General features: G+C 50.3%; 1 protein-coding gene across 1 annotated transcript in view; it reads left to right on the top strand.

Annotated features, from left to right (window-relative positions):
* Positions 1-412: 412 nt before the first annotated feature.
* PROM1 (prominin 1) overlaps positions 413-6000 on the top strand; it is a 123217-nt gene continuing 117629 nt past the window's right edge. Inside the window, exon 1 of the mRNA XM_074321631.1 lies at positions 413-433. The gene's annotated coding sequence lies outside the window, so the exon portion shown is untranslated. The remainder of the gene's footprint in view (positions 434-6000) is intronic.

Genomic DNA, 6000 nt, shown 5'->3' with positions numbered 1-6000 from the left:
GATAACAGGATCAGATCTGACCACTGTGAGCTGGTGGCATCTTTGGACGAGCAAGAAGCCAGGCCTGAGATGTCTTCCTTGCTTTATCACGCCTGAGATGTTTTCCCTTATTTTGGAGGCAGAGTTGAGATGGCGTGTGCGAGGGAAGGCCAGGTACCTGGCACGGAGCTGGCAGCAGACAGTGTATCCTGGCAAGGCAACGCCCGAGGGCTCCGTACAGTCTCCGAGCAGGACCTGAGTGGCTCAGTGGCAGAAACCCAGGGACTGATAAGCCTACTTCCACAGTGGGTTTACCCTGCTCTGGTTTTGGAAGCACTACATGAGCGTCTCCAGTTCCAGCCAGGAAATGACAAGAGCAACATGCCTGGGAGAAAGCAAACAGCAGCCCCAGGAAACCAGGAAGGCAGAATCAGATACTTGGACCCACGCAAAGGTAAGGGGCCCTGGCCACATGATTCTAAACACCAGATTAGGGGCCTGCAGTTACATGAGAAGAGGCAATGGGGCAGGATGAGGGAACACTCCACACCGTGACTGCAGAGACAACCAGCCCTGCCCCTAACTACCTGTGTCACCTTGGATACATTTAACCTGTCAGTGCCTCAGTTTCCTTCTCTGTAAAGTAGAGCAATGATAATGACCTAACACATACAGGCACTCAAAAATGTTTTTGCTTTTTTTTGCCTTTTGGCAAGTAACTTGACCTCCATGATGCTCAGTTTCTTCTTCTGCTGGTGTAATAATCCCTACATCATTGAGGGGGGGAAATAATAGCTGACATGTATACATTGACTGAGCATATATTCTGTGGCTCATCTCATTTTCAGGGCTTCACATGTACCACTCATTTATTCTCTCAATAAACCTGTGAGGTAGATACTATTATCATCTCCATGTTACAGGTGAGGAAATGAGATACAGAGAATTTAAGAAAACCCAAGGCACACGGCAGGTGAAGCAGCCTAGATTGGGGGGAGGGGAGGGAAGGTTTGTCTCTGAACTATTAGCATCGTTACTCTAAGGGATGGAACTAGAAGCAATTTTAAGTTCCTTCTTTGGTCTTTTCTCCAGTTCCAGGTTTTCTACCATGAAATGTGTAACTTTCATCATCACACACAAAATAGTCTCAATGAGGGTTAAAATTTATGAAAACAGAAACCACAGTTCAGCCTTTCTCAACCTGACGCTCTGCAGGCCGTGAAGAAGGGGCGTGGGTGGTACAATTATTTCCCTGTATGTGAAATAAGCAGAAAAGGTGAATCTACAGCGACAGAGGCAGGCTGGAGGCTGCCAGGGGCTGAGAGCAGGGATAGGAACAGGGCTTTCTTTGGGGTGAGAAAGATGCTTTGGACTTAGACAGAGGGGGCAGTGGTGCAACACGGAGTGTACTAAATGCTAGGGAATTGCTCACTTTAAAATGATTAGTTTTATGTTGTGTGAATTTATTTCAATTTGAAAAGTAAAACGAGAATGGGGTTGTACTCAAAGCTGCTTTCTGTCCAGCATTTCGGTCTGCTGGAATGACCCTCCCTCCTGCTCTCCTCAAGGCAGGATCTTCAGCTGAGAACCCCTGAAGCTTTGTCTGACCCCCTGGGCGGAAGCCAAGGTTGTGGATCCCAGGAGTGTCCTGTGGGAAACCTCTAAGGAGAAGGAGGTATTTATCGGGCCGTTGAGGGACTTTCCTGGATGACCAACTCATCCCCGCCACTTTGCTCTGCTCCACAGTGTCCAGATTCATTCTGGTACAACCCTCCCTCCTGCCCCACCCCCAACCCCGCCAGGGCACGACGGAGTCAGGGAGTGTGGCAAGAAAGTGGATGGTGTGCTCTTTTCTGGACTTACTCGTTGTGATGTCGTATGGTCATTCAAGAAGAATTATTTTCCCCTGGAAGCTCCCTCCATCCTTCGAATCTGACCCCCTGAGTCTTGCTGAGCACAAAACTGGAAAGCTGATCTCATGGGATTAAGGAGATGGAAATAAGGTGGCAGAACTTGGAAGCTCCCTGAGCAATCTCATGACCTGGAATTTTCTCCCTGCTCTGCTGTCCCTCGGGAGAAGCCAGTTCCACAAAAGCCAGCCAGGCATGGTGGTCACATTAGACCTGCTTTGTGGCCTCAGGACCTTGGTTGGGGAGACCATCCTGATTCCTGATTTCAGCAACACTTTTGGGAAACCAAGTTGCTGAGAGAGAGAGAGAGAGAGAGAGAGAGAGAGAGAGAGAGAGAGAGAGAGAGAGAGAACCAGTTCCAGACAGTAGAAGGGCTGGCCCTTGTTTTCTGTCTTCCCCTTCTTCCCTCCTGCAAACAGCGACACTCAGTATCCACTAGAGATGATCTCATGGAGACTCAACAAAAGTTTGTGTTTTAATCTCAGCTCTACCACTAACTAGCTGGGTGACCCTGGGCTAGTTTCTCTGCTTCCTTGAGCTTGGGTATCTTTGGCTATAAAAGGAGGAAATAAGAGCAGTCCCCCCTCCCTGAGGCATACAGAGGCTGGGATGGGTGAACAGATGCAGGCCAGCAGACCCCTTGGAGGGGGTCAGTTAACCCAGAGCCACGTTGTCATGACACCAGTGTGGAAAATGGGACAGCCACTGAGAACCAAGCACTTGCATTTTCAAAAATTTCCTGCAGCCGCTTTATTTATTTTTCCCAGGGTTAATTTCTCTGGGTTTAAAGAGCGAGGGCCTCCCAACAGGTCTTTGGTTGGCTTTGCTGCTGGGCATGTTTTCCTCCTGACTGCCAGGAATGGGATCAGAGAAGAAGGAAGAGAAGGTGTACTGTTCCGTGTGGGGCACAAGTTGCTACCTAACCACAGAGGGACAGCCAGTGACCATAATTACAGACAGAACTTTACTGCTTACAGTGTGAAGGTGCAGCTTATTCCAGGTGTGGGGCACCCCAGAGCTCCTGAACTGCCCAGTGCTTCGAGAGAAGCAGCTTGGTGCAGTGGGGGAAAGGCTTGGACGCCAAAGTCTCTGCTTCTCAGTGGATGTGAGGGCCCTTGAGGGGAACATGCAATCTATCTGAGCCTCTGTTTCCTCATCTGTAAAATAGAGATAATAACCCCATTCCTGTGGGGTGTGCATGAGTTTGCTAGCTGCTGTAACGAAGTACCACAAACTTGGTGGCTTAGATAACAGAAATGTACTGTCTCACAGTTTGGAGGCTGGAAGTCCAAATCAGGGTGTCGTCAGGGTTGGTTCCTTCCGAAGACTGTGAAGGAAGTATCCGTCCCAGGCCCCACTCTTGGCTTGTAGATGGCCGACTTTTCCCCGTGTCTTTCACATCATCTTCCGTCTATGTGTGTGTGTCTCTGTGTTCAAATGTCCCCTTTCTATAAGGACACCAGTCATACTGGATTAGGCCCACCTTAATGACCTCATGTAATTGCCTCTGTCAAGTTCCCGCCACCAAATATGGTACATTACAAGGGGTTAGGACTTCAACATGGATTTTTTGTGTGTGGTGGGGGCAGGGACACAACTCAATGCATGACAAGGTGGCTGTGATGGTGATAGATCAGAGATGAGAAAGCGTTCATAAATGTGCTCCCTTTACTCTCCTGGAAGCAGGGAGACTTCCTCTCAGGGACATTTCTATTGTCCTCATCTTACCTGGGCAGTGGAAGCAGGTCTTGTAGGACTTTTGTTGGGTGGTTCCCTAGCACATTCTGGATGATTCCACCGTACACTCTGTCATGGACATGGGCCATGAGCTCAGCCTGAAATGTCACAGTGGCCTAGAAACCTGGTTTGGTGAATTCTCCCAGGCCTGTTTTTTTCTTCCCCAAGCTTCAGGCCTCTTCATGTAACAAGCAGTCTGGTGCGGCAGCCAAAATGCCAGGCCCGGATCAGGCCAACCTGCCTTCAATGCCCTACCCCACTCCTCAGCAACAGCACTTTGCCAAAACCCTTCATCTTGGGAATCAAGAAGGAATCACATACTTTGTGTCTGGGATATGGTTTGCTCTTGAATCAAATCTATCAAGCTAACATATATTTAATATCTGTCCTCTGTTATATGGCGTGTCCTCTCATGGTCCCTAACTTCCTGGCAGCTCATCTAGGCTCCACTCCTTTTGTGTCCCTTTTGTATTTGGACAACTGCTCTGTACCATATGTTTTAGAATGTATTTTGTAAACAGGGTAAGAGTTCCTTGGCCCAAGGCATGATGGGTAAAAAGAGACATGTTCCCACCCTGGGACGAGTAGGTCTTTAGGACATCTCCAATGAGCCCACTGTGTCCCTTGAGCCAAAAATTCGGCTTCTGCCCTGGGAGGGCTTAGAAGCACAGGCAGAATATGGGGCAGGAAGTCAAACTTGCCAGACTCCCAGCCCCCTGTGCTGGGGTAGGTGAGCAGAGATGAGCTTCAGGAGGCAGCACTAGGTCTGTCCCTGCCCCAAGCAGGTCAGGGTGAGTGGGGACAGACCTAGTTCAGGAGTCCCAGATGTGGCTGTGAGAGCCTTCCCATAGGAGTCGTCTGTGACCTCCAAATGACATTAAGGAAACAGTGCTCCGATGTGACGAGGCTGGGGCTCCAAAACCCTGGGGGGCTGAGCAAGGCCTCCCAGGTGAGAGTGGACATTCCCAATGTCAATCAGGCAGGAAGGGGAGGATTCTGGGACAGGAAGCAACTTGGAAGATGGGCCCTGAGCTGGTGAGAAGTTGCCACCTTCTCTGTGGGCCCCTCTGTGGGGACCTGGACCCTGGGGGTAAGGAGGAGACATGCCAAGAGTTGTAGGGTGGTGGCCACTGCCCAGGAGGAAGCTGAGCCAGGCAAGGGACAGTTATGGGCAGCCTTAAGGGTTCTGAGAGCAGCCATGTTGGACAGTTGTCAGTTATTCTGTTTATGTTCCTTTGGTGCTCCCAAGGCCTCCTGTGAAAAGCTATACAGTCAAACCAAAGGAGGGGTAAGTCGGAGAGCATGAAGAACGGACAGGACCTTGTGATGCCAGAGGCGTGATGACCCCAAGGGAGAAGCCCCCTCCCCCACCAGGGAAGCCTGCCGTGGCTTCACTATGGTAGAGAATCCCCTCCCCACTGCCCTGGAAAATCAAGGTGGGAATTTAATGAGGATGCTGATGAGGAGGCACAGCCACCAAAGAGGCTTTATCCCTTCTCTGTGGTTTTCTTGCCCAAAGATTGGTGACCAAGAATGTGTGCTGTGAGCTGCACCTGGAGCAGGGTTCCAGACGGGGGGCCAAGAGAACCTGTCCCAGAAAGCCCATGTTCGAACTCCAGTAGGACCAAGGTTGGAGGGCCACAGCTGAATCAGGGAGTCGGTTACAGAGTTTAGGGTTTAGAAACTTTCATCTGTGTCCTCATTTCCCAGCACGGCACCGGAAGTGCCCAGGCTCCTGGCTGCTCCATGGACCCCGGGTCAGGGCCTTTGCACTTGCCATACTTCCCCTTGGAGCCCTCCTCCCACAGGTATTCATTTCATTTGGGTGTTGGCTCAAGTTCACCTCAGGGAATGTCTCTAATCCCGCAACTCTTGTCTATGCCCCATTTTTTTTTTTTTTTTTTACTTCGCAGCACTAGTTCCCTAAAATTATATTCTACAGGGGGGTTACTTGTTTATCTGATTGTCGTCTGTTTGCCCCAGTAGAATGTAAGGCCCACGAAGGTAGAGACTCTGCTCTGCTCACTATTTACTCCCAAGGGCCTCAGACAGGGCCTGGCACATAGTAGGGACTCAGTAAATATTTGTGGAGCCGGTGATCATAGACCATGGATGTCTCCTGAGCTCCTACCAGAGTCCCAAGACTTGGAGAGTCAGGCTGGCTTAAAGGGGTGGGGACGTGGCAGAGGCAATATTGAGCCACCATTCTTTCCACCAAGGCCTTTAGTGACTCTGTCCCCCATCTCTCTCTGTTCCTTGGCCATCTCCCCCGAGGAGACCCAGTCCCCGGTGGTGTTTCTCCACCACCGCACACATGTTTATTCTGCTTTGTCTTTGCTCCTGCTTTGCCTCTTACAATGTGTTTTCCTCTTCT

The sequence above is a fragment of the Rhinolophus sinicus genome, linkage group LG02, assembly GCF_036562045.2.
Source record: "Rhinolophus sinicus isolate RSC01 linkage group LG02, ASM3656204v1, whole genome shotgun sequence".
In the NCBI taxonomy this organism is placed as follows: domain Eukaryota; kingdom Metazoa; phylum Chordata; class Mammalia; order Chiroptera; family Rhinolophidae; genus Rhinolophus; species Rhinolophus sinicus.
Note: the sequence above shows the minus strand (reverse complement) of the source record. Positions and strands in the feature narration are given on the sequence as shown.